The 20,946-nt window shown below is 38.0% G+C and overlaps 1 protein-coding gene across 4 annotated transcripts in view; it reads right to left on the bottom strand.

Annotated features, from left to right (window-relative positions):
• TENM3 (teneurin transmembrane protein 3) overlaps nt 1-20,946 on the bottom strand; it is a 319,771-nt gene that overhangs the window by 190,799 nt on the left and 108,026 nt on the right. The gene's annotated exons all lie outside the window — the stretch shown is intronic.

Below are 20,946 nucleotides of genomic sequence, written 5' to 3'. Positions count from 1 at the left end.
ATGTACTTCCTCCTGTGAGATCTGTTCATTATGAAGAAATGAAGAAGAAACGTAGTCTCATTGGCATTTGATCCACTAGCATTTCACATACACACCATTGCTTCAAATGACAAAATAATCTAGTATTACAGTAATCACCTGCCATTTCAACGTACAGCATTTGTTATGATCCAAAGTTTAAATAGTCTTCAGCATGAAAATTAGTACTACAAATTTTATATTTACTATATAAACAGTGTTTTTGGGTAATTCAATTTTTAAAAGATTTTTTATCATAATGTAACAGAAGCAGTGAAAACGTATAAACTAATTTTGTACAATTAGAAAAAGCAATGAATGTACTGAAGATGGCTAATTATTGATTTTAGAACATCTGTGCCACAAAATCATCTTTTGCAATAAAGTAGGTTTAGGTAATTTGTGAACATCATAATATTATTGCTTCCCTAAGCTCCTTTGTGTTTCACTTAGGCATGATAATTTATTTTGAATGTAATATCTGTCTTTAAAATATGGTCTATAAACCTTATTAGAAACAGCACTATTAGCATGTCGAGAGATTGCTGTATGCCAGCAGAATGCAACTGATTGAACAGAAATCAATAAAGGTATTTAATGACTTCATGAGAAAAATAAGTGACCCTCACATCCTTTATGGATTAATGTCACTTACGTGCAACACATTGCATAATGCTGACACAGAGCCACTCAAAGCAGTGTCACTTTTCATATGAGTGCCTTAAAACCTTATCAAAGGGAAATTGTGTTTTAATGCTATTTCAGATGTCATTTTTGAGAGGATTTTTACAATCCCATTTCATAAAGCAGAAAGCATGATCTGAATTGTTACAAGTAGCTTTTGTCATTGGCACATGTACTAGGTCACCCTCTGAAGCTAGCTGGTGAAATGAAATCCTGAACACAGGAGGAGGATAACACTTTGAAACACTACTCAAACAACTTCTTTACTGTAGTCTTTCATCTCCAAATACACCTTTAGCTATATACCTGAATCTTTAATTAATTACCAACAGCACAATTTGCTATGGGAAGGGAAAGTACTCCTCACAGTCAGTCCTACAGCATGAGACAGATGGGATGTGCAGCACCTGAGAATTAAAAGGGAGGAGGGAAATACTTAAACGACACAAGTACTACGCCATTATATGAATGCTTGCCTCTCAGATGCTGAGACTAAGACCAGATCTCTTAAGAATAAGGCTATATGTCTCTTCATCTTCAACACACTATTTTTGTATCCCATTTTACATCTTCTCACCAAACCATTCCATGCTCTCATTCCTTTATTTTCACTTTGACTAAATTCGGAAATACGCAGTATCTACTAAGTATCTCTTTTGTGTGAAGGCTCCTTTTTGGGAAAGAAACAAGTCAAAATCAGGACGTCAACATGCGTTTAAGTGGGTTTTGCCATCAGCAGCCTGCATTTATGATTCCTTTGGAATAAACACAAATATAATTCAGGGAGCTGATGTTTGAGTTTCTTATTCTATTTACCATATTATCTACCATAATTTTATGTTCAACACAGAGAAAAACAGAAGAACGAAACAACAACAAAATCTTTTCCCTAAAGATAATTTGGTCCCAGCTTTCATACGCAGTTTTCACCTGAAGAAATAGGAAAAAAATGCATTCAGATAAAACAAGGAAGCAAATGCAAAAGCTTTTTCTGACTGACTTGAGCATTTCCTTATTCCTCCCCAAAGGATATGAAAACTCCTCCAGTAAATGTAGCATCATAATTGGCTATAATTGACTCCATCCTTCAATTTTTAAGGCAATCTATAAAATATGGATTGTTTTGTCAACTGGGAGACAATTTTGTGACACCACACTGTTTATCTCGTTACAGTGATCTCGGCTACACTCGATATCATTTGTTATACCTCAGACTACCTTATTTCTGCTGTAATCCTGGACCTCTCTACATTTAATGCACTGCACACTAGTTAGCTCTAATACCAAACATCTTGAGCGCTACCAAAAGGAAACTGCTTGCTGAACATCACTGAACAGGGGATAACAGCAGCAATGATATGGTAGCAGGTGAAGCACAGCCATCGTATTCAGGCAAGCAAGCTCTGTTCCAATACATCAGCATACTTCATGCTGTATTGTCATTAGTTCATCTCACAACTCACAGCATGTGAATCAGAAGGGATGGGGGACAAAAAGAAAAAAATAGTTTAACCGCTTTGTGGCTGTTTTTCTATTACAGTTGCTGTTCTTCTGCATTTGCAACATTTTAATGCAAACTGATAACACTCTGGCCTTATAGAATGTTACCACATCATGGTAGTTTTGCAACAGACTCTTAGGTCACAACAATATGATGATTTCTGAACAGGAATGAATGCATCTGGCCATTTCTATTAGCTGAATAAATACAAACACCTCACAAACACAGCAACTTCAAACAGAGTCAGAATGACAGAATCGACTTTTTTTTCTATGTCTTCCAATAATTATTTTTATTTATACATCTCTCCTTACATGCTGCAATGCTTCAATTGAAAACTAAGGTAAGTAGAAGGAAGATAAAAACTAAAATCTAAAAAATTCAAATACTGATAGCCACAAAACTGCAGCAAATGATTGATAGAAACGTTGATGTAATCCTGTCCATAGCAACAGTTTAATTATAAGCATCTTGGCAGTGAGCCTGCTCTATGTGTTGATTTTCCCCAGCAGAGAATGCCATACAATCCATCTTTGTGTTATGCTCTACATGACTGCATGGAGAGGCCAATCAAAGGGGAACAAGGAGCAGAGAAGTTGTAGTAAATTACTGGGGTGATACAGGAATAAGTACATTAGCCATGAATAATTTCACTCCTGATGATAAGCAAGCCTGAGCAAAAAAGAGGGGTAGGAAAAAAAATACCAGGAGGGTGCTACCCACAACAAAATAGTACTATAGTCCTTAATTACAGTGATTACAGCATACAACATACAACACAACATACAGCATACAATACTCTTCTCTGATGAATGGCATTAATTCCTGATACCCATCTTAAAGTGCTCCCTCTCAAATCCCTGCTCCATGGATCATGATTGTGTTGCCACCAAGCACTGGCAGGATCAGAGAAGGACCAGGCAGCCCTGGGCAAACAGGTCTCCCACGAGGGACGTGGGTCTCACAGGCCATGGCTACATTAGACATTGCAAAGCAAAGCATGTCAATGGGAGCAGATCTGCTGTGCGGAGCAGCTGCTGCTGAGAGCCCAACAGCCCCGTGATTCATATTTTCAGGGTTTCACTTTGGGCTGGTTCCAGCGTGGTGCTGCGGACAGCAGCACATGCGCAGCTGAGGTCGCTTCTGGAGTGTGTTTTCCAGCTTTGTGCCACCCGGACAGGCATCAGCATGAGTGCTCTGATAGCACTTCATGAGAGAATCAAAGCATGGCAAGCCAGGAGGTTTGCTGAAAGGCCACACTCCCAATTCATACTAACACACAAATATAGTATGCACATCATAGGGGTGGTATAACACCATCGGTGAGGTGCAGAGTTCACTCCACTAAGCCAGAGGGCGAGGAAGCAACAGTAACTTCATCATGAGGGCGTAAGGGGCAGGGGAAAAGGCAGCAGTGCAGGTTCAGAAAGGTTTTTAATACATAATGAAATCTGATGGTGACTGTTTCTGAAGATACTTGCAGGTGATTTCCAGACAGGAAAAAAATAATTAAAAAAAAGTAATAATAAAACATATATATATATATATAAAATAGAATCATATTTTATAATTAAATTTATTTCCAATTTCTCTGTCAGAAAGTGTTTGTTAAAAAACCCAAACAAATTAAGATGCAATGAATGAATTCGATTCAACAAAACGAATACAACAGCATATTTCACAGTCTATATGCAACTACATCTACAGTGTTTATTTACAAATTCCCTTGAATTCCAGACCTATTTTTTGAAGCAACACTTATGAAAATCTCCCTGAAATACTGAAGCAGCAGTTTCAGATTAAACTATCTGTTCTTTACTTTAAGGCAATGTTCTGGTAATTTTGAAGCGTGTGAACAAAGGTTTTGTGAAATTCTGTTAGGCTATTACATGTGGTAAGAAAACCATCAATCATCTGCCTAACCCAGTGTCCACATTCACAACTTAACTCAATAAAGACTGTTTTTAGTCTCTATTAAGGTATTAATATTTTATGTATGTAACCACATAAATCAATGAGAATACTCATACATGTATATACATGGATCATACCATGTATATGCTTTTTTGAAGGATGCACTGAAAACCATTAAGAAATGTGAAATAATAGCACTCTAAAAATGAGCTTCCTAAAGTTTATGAAGATTACCAAGAGACATATTAAAATCAAACATGTGATTTTGAAATTAAGAGTTAAACTCAGGCCAGACAACTGTTGTTCCACTCTATATTTTTTTAATTGCAAATGTGTGACTGCTCCCATCTCCAGGATTCTGTGGCTGCATTGCAACAAGTGAACAACTTTTTTTTAATAGTCAATGTATGGGCACCCTTTAATTATTATGCATTACATATGAGAAATTGTTTTTAAGCACAAAGTGTCAGAATCTAGGAAACTCTGCTTTATACTAGTAGCTCTTCCTCAAAACAATGAAACACAGTGGAGAAAGGGACTATTTTTTTCTCGCCCCCCCCCCCTTTTTTTTTGGGGGGGGGGAGTGGTAAAAGGTAATTTTCAGTTTATTGTATTAAAAAAAAATTATTAAATCATAGAACTAATATTAAATTAGGTATTTAAGCTCTAAAAAGCATACGATGCTCATCTGTTGTTCCAGATACGGTCATTTTCAGCCCTGAGCTCAGGTCTCCTATTTCAGCTCACGGTACTCAATAGGTACTCTGGTTTTCTAAACAACAAGGTACTAAGAAATGTCCATACATTTTATAAAGTCCTTTTGTATATCATCTCATTTTTTCAGCACCATTTGTAGTATGCCAACAACAACAAAAAATAGTTTGATCATCTTTTTACTGTAGAGATTCTCTCATAATAAACACATTTTCTAAAATACCTATGTGACTGTACTGATCGAATGATTACCTGAATAAAACACCCAGCTGATTACATTGAATATTCAGTTAACTTATTTACCCTTCAACAGCTAGATAACACAACAAAAAGAGAAAGCCACAGGAACTCCTGGTAAAGATACTCTGTCAAGACATTAATCAAAGTTAGAGTAACGTGAGCCATGACATCACTCCTCAGTAAGTTCACCTTGCTATTTCCACTAAAAGGTAATTTAAAAAATCTTCAGAAAAAAAGTAAAATGAAATATCAGTGTCATGCCCGGGTTTCTGGGAGTGAGGAAAAAAGGGAGTTTGCTCTCAGGCACACGGAAATCCATAGCGCATATGGTGCTTTTGATGAAGGTCTCTTAGTTGCACTTTTTATTTGAGAAAGAGAACTTTAAAATACAAGAGAGACTGTGCTTTGTAAAAAAATGTTGTAATTGGAAATGCTTAATGGCAGCTATGACACAGAGGACACAGAAGTTTTGCAACTAACAAAATAATTCTTAAGTCCCAAGGTAATTGCAAATTAAACAAATATGTATTTTTAATGAACCAAGAACTGAATTAATGATTACAGAATACCTGAAAGACCTTAATGACTACTAAATCTGACATTAAAGTTTGTGGCCATTTAATCTTTTATTACTTTTGGCACATTACGTCAGATCAAAGCACACAAATGAGTCTGAAAGTATTTTTGCCCTAAGATCTGTATCACAAATCTTTTCCTCTAATCGGAAATCTAAATAAAACAAAAACAACAACAAAAACACACACAGAAAAACGACACACAAGATGACTACATATCACTTGTCAAAGAGAAGAGGATGATTTGCCATTTAAGACTTCTTGGCTATGAAAAAAGGTAACAAAAATCCTCTAATTCAGAAGAGTTATTTGAGCCAGTCTCGCACGGGCCAGAGTTGGGCAGCTGAGATACAAGCCCCGTGGAGAGCACTCAGCAATATTCAGCCTGCAGACATGCTCCTTGCAACCTTTGCTAAAGTAGGACACACAACTGCCCAGTTATCAAACACGTATCTACGTAGAAACAGTGGCTCAAAGCACAAGGGCAGCTCAGTGAGAACCAAGGTGCTACTCCACCTAAAGAACTGCAGTGAAATTTGGTGACACAAAACAACATCCCCTTCCACTACACCCCTGGCCCCCAAGCCCAAACATACACCAAACCAAACCAAATCAAACCAAACCAAAAAAATCCACACCACCAACACACCCACAAAAATAAAAAGTCCTCTGTGCTAGTAACTCCCAGCACTAAGGTTTTATTTGTTGCCATATTTAGAGTCCAACAGCCTTTTTCTCCAGTCTCAGAGCCCAACGGGAGCACGCAGAAGACGTTTGAGTTTTTCCTGAAGCAGCAGAGAAGACTTAAAGCTTGGGAGGGTTTCCTGAGCTACTGTCACCCACTGTGTACTCACAATTACTCTGCCTGGGTTGGTTTTGATTAAAAGGTTGAGAGGAATCATAGTAAGTAAGCAGGAGACAATTGCAGTAGCTGATGGATGACGGATGAACACTGATTGAAAACTAACCTGCAAGACACCTCTCAAACTACATTAATTAAGTCTGACAGTGAATATGGAGATTCTCATTAGGAACGCATAATGAACACACCCAGCTATGAGCTTCGCTTATTTCACCCTACCACCACAGGTGACACTTTCCTCGGCAACTTTTGGTTCATAAGATTAATGCTTTAGAAAATAAGTACTTTGTAAGCAGCTGAAGGGACAGTTGATAATTTCACAATTAAACACTGCTACATGACAAAGCTGCCATCTAATTGTAAAACTTGAAATACTAATATAGCATGTGCATTTATCATATAAAACATGTTAAGTGCATTTTGGCACCAAGCGCAGCTGAGATCCTCAGTTAAAAAAACCACTTATTTGGACCACAACTGTAAAGAAAGTTTTTCACAGTTATTTAAATGTACCTGAATTAAATATTAAAATACAGGGGAATGTTCTCAATAGGCTGTAGTTGTCAGAACTATCTCTGATCATTTCTCCAGTACAGAGGACTGCAGCACAAACAGAAGAAAAGCTATTTGAGGGAGCTGGTTTATCTCTACGATTTGACCCAACGCTGAATGTGCAAAACAGTAGCTTGTATCTTGCGATCAGTTTAACTTCCTCAGTGCAGTGCTCAGTGCAGGCTACTAAGCCTTTCTTATGATTGCATTATTTTTTATTTGGGCAGCAGCTTGGATACGTGTACACCAACTTCTTTGTGGATGAATTAAACATGTATTTGGATCTACTCAGAGCAGCAGTATGTGGAGAAGCAGCATCAAAACATGCATGTTCTAAGATTTATAAATCAAATTAGCTACATTAAAGCAACAATCCTACAACAAAGCAGACAAATTAATAAGGCTAATTTAAAAAATAAAACCAGAATAAATTTATTATTTCATTTACTGCAATTTTTAGATTAAACAAGCAAGCAATTTCTTATACGAACTGATATCAGAGACTTGGATCTTGTTTAGGCACCAGCCCCTAAATGAAAGGGTATCATAAAGCTCTGTGTGAACTGAAATTATGCTCCAGCTAACCAGTGAACAAATGATGAGCTCATCTTCATTCTGAAATGAGTACTTAGATTGAGGGTCTCATGCCAATTATGGAAGCCTGCTAAAAATATATCTGATTAGATAGTAGGCTTTTCTTCCTCTCCGTCACAATCAGATATGGATAAGATAAACCACTCCTGCTCTTTTCAAAACATTCCATCTTACTACATTAAAATTCAAACACAAATTTGAAACACAAAGCTCCTGTTTGAAAATGTACTGGGATGTATTGGGCAGAAAAGACATTTTATAGACTACAAGCTATTATATTGGAACTGTGTTTAAAAAAAAAAAATCTGAGTCTGTCTCTGCACATTCCTATGTTACCTGATCATACTATCAAATGGGGAAAATGCTAATGGAGATAGAGAAATCCATTAAAAATACTAAAAGAAAACAAGCTTAAACAGTATAGTACCTAAGTAGTATGCTTGCTGCTATTTCTGAATTTTAGTTACGCTTCTGGAAGTTGGTATATTCAACAAGATTAGCCACTGATTTTATTTGGTTCCATTAAAACCAAAGGAGTATTGGGTTTTTTTTAAACCACACACTTACTTGCCAGGTACTTATCTACCTCAGCAAGCAAAGGACACAGAAGCTTTTTTAGCAAGCCTGGTTTACCATATGACCAGACAAGAAGGAAAAGCTTGAAAAAAGCTGAATACTTTCTTTTTCTTCAGGACGCTACGAGGCCTGCCTGCTTCTGCTCATGCACCTCCCTTAGGCCAGCCAGCCAGAAAACAACAGTTTACATTTGAGGCCAGGTTAGCTTGGACTGACCATCTTAGGCAGAGTGTAGTATCAAAATACTTTGTGTTTTAGACATTTACAATCCATTCAACAGAAGCCAACATAAGTTCTTCAAAGGTTTAACAAACTATTCTTTTAAAAAGTCAAACAAACAAAAAACCAAACAAATCTTTCCAAACTATAAAAGTCAGGCGTAAAACTAGGAAAAAGACTGGAAAGAAAAAGCCTCAAAAGCCGTACTGCCTCAGTCACAAGCAAAACAATTCTTCCTCTGTTCTGCAGATAGACTTGAGATTGCATTTTATATATAAACATGTTCCATATTGCAGTCAGCCATTCGGCTTTTAAGAAAATTTATTAACTCAACACTCAGGATAAAAATATTAGAAAATCAAAGTAAAACTATAGTGTTCTCAGAAACCACAAGTTCGATTTCTGTTTTCATACATAAGACTACCTGCTTCACCTTAGCTTAAATGCTCAAAGATCTCATTTGTGCTCACAAAGATGATTTTCTTCTAAGCGGATAACTGTAGCTTTGTTCACAAGACCAGACAACAGTTTTTTCTAACTCCTGGGGGATGTGGGTGTGAAGCACAAAGAAAATGAAAAAATACAGTGAACAAACAAATAATTTTAACAGCATAATTTTAACTTAGTTTATTTCTATGTTGATTTTCATTAATATAACTAATATTCTGAATCTTCTAACTGTGGCTCAGTCCCACATTTTCTTCCATGTGGGCAGACCCGTGTGCCTGTAGGGAACTATTATTTAATTCAAGGATGCAGCTATTTACAGATGTGCTACCTAGATTTTTTTTCCTTTTATCTTTAATTCCTTAAAAAAAAAAAAAAAAAAAAAAATTCCAACACATAAAACCAAAAATCTTCCTGTCCCTCCCTTCCCAGGCCCAGCACCCTTGCCTGTTTTAAAGCTGGACACTATGAGCTTTCCACAGACTTCCTTCAACCCACTTGCCAAAGATCTGGATTTGAGAGGAGTAGCAAACCATTTGCAGCACTAGGGAAAATTCTCAATCATTGCTCTTGTGAAGAGCTATAGTGAATTTTAAGGATTTTTCTATTTTGAAAGCAGTGGTAATTGTTCCAGATACAAATCAGTACTCTTGGTCTGTAACCCTTCATTCTGGTAGGAGTGTCTTTGCTGTAAAGATAGCTGCTTTCTCTACTTTGTCTGGTGAATGTGTACAGCATAGTGTCTGATTATTTTTATTTTTTTTTTTTTAATTCAGAAAACTTACATGTATGAGACAGAACCATTTCATTGTCATTAAAATCCCAGAAGCAATAAGCCATACAGACAGGGGCTCCATTCAATCAGCAAAGCACACACACGCACACAGATTCAGACAGACCTGCTTCCCCTTTTCTTTTTAATGCAACATAGTCAACAAATTTGAAGATTTGTATGGCAAAGTTATCAAAACTGAAAATGAAGGTTCAGGTCAGCTAAGTCACCCAGGCCCAATCACTTCTGCCAACAGCCTTGAGTGGAAAAGGCAGAAACGTGTCTTGTTAAACTGAAGAACAACCGCCCCTTTAACACAGTTGGAAAAAAAGCCATGTATTACAACCAAGCATGCAGCCTATAATTTTAGAAAAATAACATACTTTATGTTTTCCTACATGTAAATCACTATTTTCAATATTGAACAATATTGTGGGAGCAGAAAAAAGAAACAACAAAAAAAAAGTCAGCCTGGACCAGTCTGGGCCCCAACTCAGCTGGACACTGCTTCCTGCAGCTCCAGTGCACGGCCATTCGGGCTGATGTTGCCACAATAGGACTGTTCCCCAAAGGCACAACAAGGCAGCGGCCTGCAGTTCTACCATAACCCTGTCAGACAATGCCAATATCCCATAAAATAAGGTGACTCATAGTGGAGCCTCAGGAGATCATAACAAACACTGATAGGCACTGCTAAAAGCTTGAATACGAAATTGCAGGAGCACCCTCTCCTCAGAGGGCAGAGTAGCTTTGGTAGAATGAAATACCTTTTCCTCCTTTCCCACTCCTTCAGTACAACAGAATTTGTACAAATAGCCAAATGTCTTATAGCTAAAAGTATGGAAAATGCTTTTGTTTTTAAACATGCATGTTTTGGCACACAAAAGGAAATTATGCAATGTTATTCTCCCATTTATAACTCCCCCCAAAACAACAAAATTATTCCCTACACAGACAAAAACACATGCTAAGAGAATTTTACTTCAACCTTTGAAACCCAGCCTAGTGCAACCTCTCTAAAGCACAGATTGAAGTATCACAAAGGGAGATGCTCTAACTGACAAGTATGTGAAATGAATGGATCAGAATCCTCTTGTCCACATCAGCATGTATTTGTGGTTTCTGAAGGAAACATGTAAGTGTGCACCTCCCACACACCACCACGTTGTTAAAGGTAATCTACAACAGTCAGGTAAGGAGGGTGTCGCGGTTGAGACGGACAAACGACATGGACCAAGTTCTTTCAAGATGAAAGTAATAGGTGCCATTTATTGTTACAAGTGCATTTTTATACAATTCTACCAGTTCATGTGTCTTTTCACTATTGGTTACAAGTTACAGCACTAACATCTCATTGGTTAATTTTGCTATCATCCATGTTATTCTTCTATCCCCTTCTCTCTCACGGGTATATCTCTCCTTTCTCACGGGTACAACTCCATACCTCCGGATACTCCTTTACTCCCATCTTTCTCAAGGGTAAATCTTAATATCTTCAAGGCTGATCTCTACTCCCATATTTTCTGTCAAGGATTCCACAGACCCGCTGCAGTTTCCCACAGGAGGGATTGCTTTTTGCTTTGATCAAGTCCAAAGTAATGAGAAGTGATGCTAAAAAACTATGTCACAAGCTTTCAGAATAGACATTTTTCTTTAGCTCCATTCACTATAATTTTATGCCACGGCATTTAGAGCACTTAGATACCAGAGTAAAAAACATGGGCGAGCAAAGTGGAGGTAGGGAACCTAATTATCAAGGTTCAGTTATGCAACATGACACATGCTTTTTGCCAATCAACCCAACACCACGTATTCTGAAACAGTATTTTGTAAATCTGTAGCTGCAGACAGAAAGCATTTTGAAATGCTGTTATACTGAAAAATGTCTGTAGCCCTGTATTACTCCTATTCCAGCTTTTATATCAACCCCCACTTTCCAAAAGGGATTTAAAAGTCCAAAATGTGATACCTAAAGGCCCCTTCATTTTGAAGGTGACACTTGTAGAGCTTTCTGGAAACACTACAACGATGTGCACTCTACAGCATTTCTTCTGTGATCAGTTTCAAATATCTCAGAAATATTCCTATTTGCCCATTTAAAATATATTGATTCCAAATGTAATCTAACCAGTATTTTAAGTTATTTTATATAGTTTATATCTAAACAAATAGTTTCAAAATTTTATTTAGGAAATGTTTCCAATTAATTACAGTGATTTTTTTTTAATTACAAATCACGAAAATTTCGAGGACTTCTATTTCATTTTGATTTGTAATGGGAATATTCCTCCTGAAACATTAAAGCTGTTTTTTCTTTAGTTCTATTACGAATAGTTATGCAGATTATTTCTGTTGCCTGATGAGCATGCAACATACTTCAGTTTGTAATGAAGGCAAAAATGAGCCACTGCATAGTCTGCTCACAAGTATATACCTCAGGTACACAGTTAAATCACAGTTAAGTCATCTGCCTATACACAGGTGGCAAGACTGCATCTCAGATGAGAGCTATACAAAAATTGTATATGCTTACAATGGGAATTTCTGTGCCTCAGTGCAGCAACTGTATCCAAAAGAACCCTACCTTATGTGCCTGAGAACTCAGAGAGGTCCAAGTTTTCACCAGCAAAGCTGCAAGGCTGTCTTGAATTTTGCTACTGAATATCTTATCGTTATTTTATCTTACTCTTACTGAATATAATGCATCTCCAGGCCATTCACTACCCACAAATGAGACCAGCCAAAATCCCTTGAGGCTCTCGAGTGGTAAGAAAGCTCTGACTGCCTAAGGCTATCATCAGATGCCTGCCCTGGATGCATCTGAGTGGGGTGAAGAGGTTATTGCTCCCAGCTGCTCGTCAGCAGGGGGAACATCACCCCTGAGCATCACAACCACACACTCATCTCCTAACTCCCGATGGCAAAAAGACAAGCTAAAAAGGCTCTGTTATTGGAAATGTCTGAGGGAATGGGGACTGTCTCGAGAGGCCAGGTTAGGGAGCAGCTACCTGGGCAGTTCACTGTCACAAGCGGGACAAAGGCTGGGACAAGCAGCTGGCAGCAGAAACCCTTTACGTGGCTCAGCTGCTCCCAGCGGGCCTTGTCTGACTGCAACCCTCACTCACCAGTGACACAGAGTTCAGCACAACTCCCTGTTCATTTAAATCAGCACCAGGAGAGGAAACACGACCCTTTTTAATTATTAAAGGAAATCCTTTTCCTCCTAATTGAAGCTGTGGCACTTAGGCATGGCTAAACGCAAAATCTGTAGGACCTTAGAGAGACAACAAGGCAGAGCATGTCCCTGCCACCAACTATGGAGAACAGTGACAGGAGAGAAACAAAGGTTTGGGGCTGCTTACCTAAGCCTTTTGGAAGATGGGAGGATAAACAGTATACCTAAAGTCAGAAGTCACCTCCAAAAAAGCCCAGAAAGTAAGCTAGATCTGAATCCTGGCTCACTCCCCAAATCAGAATTAATCTCTTTTTTATTCTTCCATTTTTGAAAAAATGTAAAAATTATTACACAGTCAATCCTCATCAGAATTAGAAAATATTTATAAACTGGTAAGCACCAAAGTTGATCTTAGCAAGTCCTAACAGTGTTAAAACAAACAAACCAATTTTACCTGCACTGGCTATTATATGGTAATTTCATGTTTTATTTCTTAAATATGAGATACAAAATCTTTACAAACAGGCTAAAATCATGTCCAAGTATCTGTCAAGATCAGAGGTACATGACAATGTTACTATTTAATATCTGCACTAATCATTAATGCAACACTTCTCCAAAAATATCACATGATTTGCTACTGTGTTTATAGTATTACACACAACATGGTCTAGAGACACTAACAAAACACTGTAAATTCTGTTTCTACAATGACTGTATACATATAACAGGATAGAAAGAAAAGGAAAGGAAAAAAAAAAAAGGAAGGGGGAAGGAAATAAAATAAACATATAACTGTGAAAAATCAGTTATACATTCCAACAGAATAAAAGCTCCCAAACTTAACAGAAATTGATCAGGCAGATGAAATAACATCTCAAAGACTATTATATAACTTATCTAACCATCGTATAAGAGCAACAAATCTCCATATTATACAAGCCATCCTCTAAACTTACTTGTACTTGAAAATTAGAGGACATTCATCACCATTTCCCATACAGTAAGATAATTTTTTTTCCCAGTAATTACCTGAAAATATGGCTGCTGGGATTTGAGCAACTGAAATAATACTTTTGCTGCCGAGAATTATCAGACCAGAAATACAATGTATTGCTACGAAACTCCCACACTCTCTGTAAGCTGTAATACTGCAGCAGCTAGGGAGTTTTGACAAAACAGGTCCATTATTATTTAATTCTCAGAAAATGCAATTTGGAAGACAAAAAGAGGACAAAGAGAGAAGGGGAAAAAGCCACAAAGGTCTGGTAACTATCTTGAGATTACTTTATAGCCGTTTTCCACCCAAGCAGCAGATACAGCTTCAAATATTTCGTGAAGCTAATACGGAAATGGTTGCTAAAATGCACTTTCAAATACAAACAGCTTTACAAAACAAACTGTCATTCCCTCTAGGCAGCAGCTCCTCTCAACACCTCCAATAATCCTACAGCTCTTGTTCAATAGCCCTTCTCTCACCTTTGAGCAGGAAGCAAATTGTGAAGCTGAGAGGCAGGGTTATGGGACACCACCCGCTGTGCTATCAAAGGACTTGAACAAATAATTAGAACTACCTGCAGCCACCCAGGACCGTAAAGGCTGCTGATGCACCAAGTCATGTCGGTGACATTTCCCACTAGCAATTGCGTCGCTGAGAAAGGGGCAGCTACAAGAGGTTTCTAGACTACTACTGTCCTCTCACCTTGTTCAGAGCATGTTTCAGTCACACTAGTTAAAATAACAGCAGTCCCTAAGGTCTTGCTGACCCTGGTAATGCCACTTTCTTCCATGCCCTCACAGCTGAATGCATAGCAGTAGCAGCAGTGGGAACGAAAATGTCTTTACTTCGAAGGAGACAAGTTTTCCTTTCATTACTCTATATGAATTGCACCAGCATCTGAAGCACTGCATTTATTTGCAGCATGTAAAGCTCAAATACGTACAGAATCTATTGCCAAAGGTCAGGTTATGATTCTTACTTTTAATGAGCATGAAGTTGCTCAGCCCTCTAGGGTAGGATTCCTTCAAAGGAGCCATTCAAGTCCGCTGTGCCCAGAACACAGGACCTAATTCGCTCTTAGCCCTAAGTTTAAGCTCATTTTAAAGTCCTGTTAATGTAATTTCACCCACGTACTGCCAGATTAGAGAATTTAATGACTCAAGTGCTGCAATGGATCTAGACAACCACTCTGGAAACAACTTTTCAGCACTGGAAAAGGTTCTGGTAAAACTCCTGTAAAAATTCTGTATTATGGCCACTGCCAACATTCACGACCTATGACAGGGTAGAAAAAGTGGAATCATACACAAATATTTATTATAACAACTGCTGATGCTTGTTTTCTTCTCGTTTTCTTTATTTTCTAGCCTCAACTTATCTTTTTTTCTTCAAAATAGCTGACAACTGAAACTGTCTTTCACGATTTCAGATATACAACTTTCTCTGCAGGTTTCTCTGACAAGGATTTTCTTTTATGCAACATATTTTGGCTTACTCAGAGAAATCATCTCATCTACTTGCATTTTAGTGCAAATTTCTCAGACAAGCTACTCACCGAATTTTCCACACAAAGCAGAGTATCAGACACCAGAATAAAATCAACTCATTCAAACAGAAAGTGGGAAAAAAAAAAAAGTCAAAAGACCAGTATGGAAATAGCCAGTTTTCGGCCAAACTTCAGAAAATACAATGGAATATAAAATTATAAATTCTAGTAGCTATGTTAGAGAGGTTAGAAGCACAGCAAATTACTTAATAGTTGCACTGCATCATGACAGTAGTTCGAAATACAGAGACATTAGATAAAAATAGGGTCAAAATTTTCCACTTGCAGCTTATCAGAAAGGTCCAATAGCAATACTGAGTAGAACATCAGAAAGTGAAACACAGTTTTCAAACATTTAGGATAAAAAGTCAGAATGCTGGCAGAGACCTGAAGCAGGGAATGAATTCTAGTCCTGGGAGTGTTAGTTAAATACATACGTTCACATCAACTTACAGGAGGGAGCAGCCAGGAATCCTCCTTACAAAATCCAAGATATAGAAACATGAGAAAACTTTACTAATTTTGAGCCTGCACCATGGGCAGCTGTGGTTGTATACTGAGCCCTGCATACATCTCCTCTAACAGATTTTATAAAGTTTCTAAACAAGGCTAGAAAAGATCACAGATATATATATATATAAAAAAATAACTTATGAAATTGAAAAGCCAGAACATCCAATACACAATACCATGGGAAAAACAGAGCACAGCTTTGCACTGACCCTCAAATGCTAAAGAATATAGAAAACATAATTCTAATATTTCATCCTGTGGAGACAGGTTAAAAAAAAAAAGTCTTCACTACATATAGATATTGCTGGAAGACAAATTTATCTCCTTTTTTGCAGCAAGGTTCCAAGATCTGTACTTTTACTTCTCCATTTGGGTCAGGAAGTACTCTTTGGGATACACTGAAGCTTAGTACTTCTTCAATACCAAGTGACCCAGATGGCAGAAGAGCAATGTGCTCACTGCCAACACAATCTAGGCTGTAATGACGCTCAGCACCAAGAACAATGCAAAGAGTACAGGAACCTGCAAAGCAGTGGATGCATGAAACTGTACAAAACCAGATATTAATCTCTCATGATTGAAATCCTTTATTCAGAAAATAAATAAGACCGCAAAAGGGAAATGTCTCATTATTACCCCATATTAATCATGCAGATTGGAAATCTAATAACAACAACAAGAACAAAACAACAAAAACCCCAAACCCAACCAACCAAAAGGTCAAACAAAAAAAACCAAACAAAAAAAACCCACAAACCAAAACACCAGGAACAAAATCCCCAGAATTCAGATACCGCAAAGAATAATGAATTATGAAAGCCAGCTCATGCTTAGGCAAACAGAATCTAAACAGCTCACACCCAGAATATGTTCCTGCAAGACTGCAAAATGCTGTAACTAAAAGCAGTTCTACTGTGTCTGACTCACTAAAAAAAGCTTGAGCTTCCCACTGCAGCTTCACAGAGGCATAAAGACAAGTGGATGTGGTGATAAGGTACTGTGTCTCCTATGAGAAATATGACAGCTGCAGGAAAAAGAAAGAAAGCATATATAAATACTTAATGAGACGACCAATTCTTATATGCCGTAAGAAGTTTAGTGATTTGTGCTGATCCTTTGTTGCTTTTCAGTGGTTGTAGGTCTTGAGACAAAATAGCCTTTATGTGTCTGATTAACTCTGAAAGGGGAAACAAAAGCTCCACGAAGATATCCCTTAGGGCACTAGTGACTGAGCAAATGTCAAGAGCACAAAGTTCACTTAAATTGTTTTACAGCTCCCTGTTCCAGCTCTTTAGCAAATACAGGAACACAAAGTTCACATATTGCCAGAAGTGTGGAAGGTGGTGGAGGAAGACCCCACCAAGGAGAAAGCACAAGGGGTAGCAACACAGGACATAAACAGTGTTTGGGGGAATCAACACCTTGTGTCTCAACAGCTACAGCACAGCGACAGGCTTCCAGTGAGCTCTGCCATACTTTGCAGAGCTCAGGAACACTGGTTTGTGCAGAGATGAGAAGAATAAGCTGGAAACACATGAAGGACACTGTGGAATTGCATAATATATAGTAATAGAAGCAACGGAAAGAGCTAGGGAAGCTGAACCATGCACATTTTAAAAATTATTACAAAATTATGACGATCAGTCATTGTAACTGAAGTAAGAAAAAGAATGACACCATAACAAGCTTGTGTGAGTAGCACACTGCTTCGCTTCACCCCTGTTTTGCTTTGAGAAGGCATCAATTTGAAAATATTGCAGTCCCATTTGTCATCACATAGATGTAAACCTTATTCATATTGATTTATTTCAAGGACTGTGACAGAAGAGACTACAAAACTATATGATTTGCTATAACATGAGTCAATGCAAGACATAATGAAAATACCATAGTTTGACATAACCGTAAGCAAAGTGATTAAAAAATGTGCAGTACTTAGAAAGACCAAATAATCAAAGCACTTTAAACACTAACTAGTGCCTTCACGAAGGGACTTTCTTATCAGACACAGAATACAAAATGCTGACACTGCTTGCGATTGCATGTAAAAAGAGATGTCATTATGCAGCAGTTACATATAGGACAAGATGACTGTTTTAATCTTAAGAGGTTAGAGTGTTACAAAAACTCAATTCAAAAATCACAGACATTAGAAATACCTATACATGAAAATACATAGTCAATAACTAGAGTACGACAGTATTTCAAATATCACTGATTCATATTTAGGCTACACAAAAATCAGAAACACTTCAAGAAATTATGAACTTCTACAGAACTGATATGAGAGGTTCTAGTTAATAGAAGAAAGCAAATTGGAAAACCCCATGGAACAGTAAGTGTTCAGAAAAGCCAAAAGTATGGATGGATTCGGTCCCTTTGCGAGAAAAAGCAAAGAGGCAGGAGTGCCATACAAACCAGACATGCCTGCCAGCAGGCCAGGGAGACTGGTGAGGAACTTTTCATACTGTTGTAACAACACAAAAGGAAACAATCTCAATTGCAGTATTATTGTTAATTTTATGGAGCAGATTCACTTATTCTACTTTGTAAGAGGAGGGGAGAAGAAAAAAAGTCCTGTAAGTAAGGAATCCCAAGCACAGAAACACAGAAGGACGAAACCTTCAAAGCCACATGCATACAGAAGTAGAGACCAGCATATCTGGGCTAGATAACTAGTCAAATTAAGGCAGCTAAGACACAGAAGTGAATCACCTGCCTGCCTCTAGGCAGCAGCTCCGCCAGACACCCACGCAGGGGGCTGCCCCCTATCTTTGTACATTCAGATACTCCTTCAGTAGCAGAAGAAATCCTGATGAAAGCCAAAGTCTCTGTTGCCCTTTCCAGGCCCATGTCCTACCAGTCTATGACATTTCTTACTCCGATTTATGTATATATTTCTACTGCGTGTATATTTTGTATGAATGAACTATGTAGTTCTTCTGTGGACAACCTTGGTCATCAAAGTGGGCTTTGCATATTAGGGAATCTAATAACCCTCACAAGTCATTACAAATTAAGGAATTTTTCTTCCCAGTGCAGCTGCTGCTCAGCCAGCACTACAAAGAAGTCAGAAAAAAATGACTAGCCTCAGATAATCTTAAACAACAAATTTTCTTCCCGATCACTGCAACTGCAAGCAACCACAGCCCAGCCTCTGTCTGTCTGTCCTGATGGACGGATCACCCTCCTGGATGGGGCTCTCCAAAGCCGCAGCTCACCAACGCAAGCCCGTTTGCAGGACCATCATCTTGCAATGGCCTCCTACTTGTGCCTTTCCCACATTGCCTCTCCTGTGAGTGCCGCCACAGGTGGCACAGCAGAGACTCCCCCTTGGAGCAGTTTACTCCACACCCATAAGGCCTCCAAATTAACACCTGACCACCAGACAATGGCATTTTACTTCTAGTTGTTAAACACACTAATTTGAATCAGCGTCTGTTTTCAAACAACTAGAGTAAATCTGGATCCCGGATTTGGATCTGGCATCAATTTGTACTGTCATCAGTTTGACTAAAGACAGTAAAATTTAGCTATAAAAGGCATTTTTTTCTAGCATTGGAATATTCTCTAGATGGTAAAGTATGATAGGAGCAGCCAGGAATGTGACCTATAAATTTCACTCTCTTTGATCTCTTTGAATTTTGCGTCTAATTTTTTTTTTTTTTTTTTTTAAATTTGAGAAGCTATGAGCTTTTGTAAGTTACAGAAATGTGCAAACGTATGGGGGAAGGGCAAGCAAACACAAACATACATCTATTTATGGCTTCTCCTTCCAAATCACCCAACCAACAGCCAGGTTGAAGAGAAAAGAACAACACTGGGTATTTTATTCATAAATTAAAATCAAAATATATCATACAGATAAGTGATTCTGTCACCCTTCTCCATTTTTTATACATCTTTTGTTACACCTTACAAGCTCTTCAGGACAAGGCTGTGCCTCTATACTGCTGAAAAGTGCTTAGTACAAAGAAGCTCTAAAGATGTGTGGATACTCATATGACTACTAAAATATTAATATTTTGTACTTAATTTTAATATTTAATATTAACAATATCAAGAGCAGCAACAAATATCTCTGTGGGGCTGTCACAGGTTTAATCTTGGCAAGAGAGAGAAAGCTCAGAAAGAGGAAACACTGATTTTCAGACACTTGTGCTTGCGGATCTGTCCAAGCTCAACAGGTGATGATGGGCCTCTTGGCATCCTATCTGCTGTACAAGGTGGTTGCCAGTGACTGTATTTCCCACCTCAAAATGCAGGCTTGACAAGGTCTGCATTGGCACTATGCAACTTAAAAAAATTACAAAGTACAATAATGCCTACACTCTACTGTGATCCACCATATGCAAGGGTTCTCAGATGTTTCACGTGTGCACTGTCTTCTTTACCACTCTGCACTCATCACTAAAATTTTTATACAAAATTAATGTAAGGAAGTTATTGAACATCCTAATTGGATCTCCCCAAGGCTGCAGTGGGCCATCACGTGCCCAGCTGCTCCCGCTTCACTGTTCAGGACATAGCAAAGCACTCACCGCACTTCTTTCTGCGGTGCAGGTTTCATGTTCAACTGAATTTCACTTACAGGCTACGGCTATAAGTTAGAGATAGAAAAGACGTACTAAATTATCCCTCTCCTCACTTCTATTTCTCAGTGCTATGTGCAGTCTACTCTTAGAAAAAAAATCCTAGGACTTAAATAACTTTCTCGAGAGAAAGGCTATGCTTATTTTACTCTCCAATTTATGTATTCTTGTAACATGTATTATAATTTTCACCCTTCCTTATTATCGCTGGCTATATATAATTTTAAATATTTTTCTTTCCTTTTCTGGTAATTGCACCTCTCTGTATTTGCCAGTTTCTCCATCCTAGCTTGTCCTCCTCCAGCCTATTGACTTCTTGCAAGAATTCCTCGTAACAAAACAAACATCCTCATGCTTAGACTGAAACATAAGGCATTGAAACAAGGATCAGCTAAACAATTATCATGCTCAATTCATAAAGCCATCCTTAATCCCAAACATACTTAGAATAA

Source organism: Streptopelia decaocto (genome assembly GCF_964273445.1).
Source record: "Streptopelia decaocto genome assembly, chromosome: 4".
Classification (NCBI taxonomy): domain Eukaryota; kingdom Metazoa; phylum Chordata; class Aves; order Columbiformes; family Columbidae; genus Streptopelia; species Streptopelia decaocto.
The sequence above is the reverse complement of the archived record's forward strand: the minus strand, read 5'-3'. Positions and strand labels throughout refer to the sequence as shown.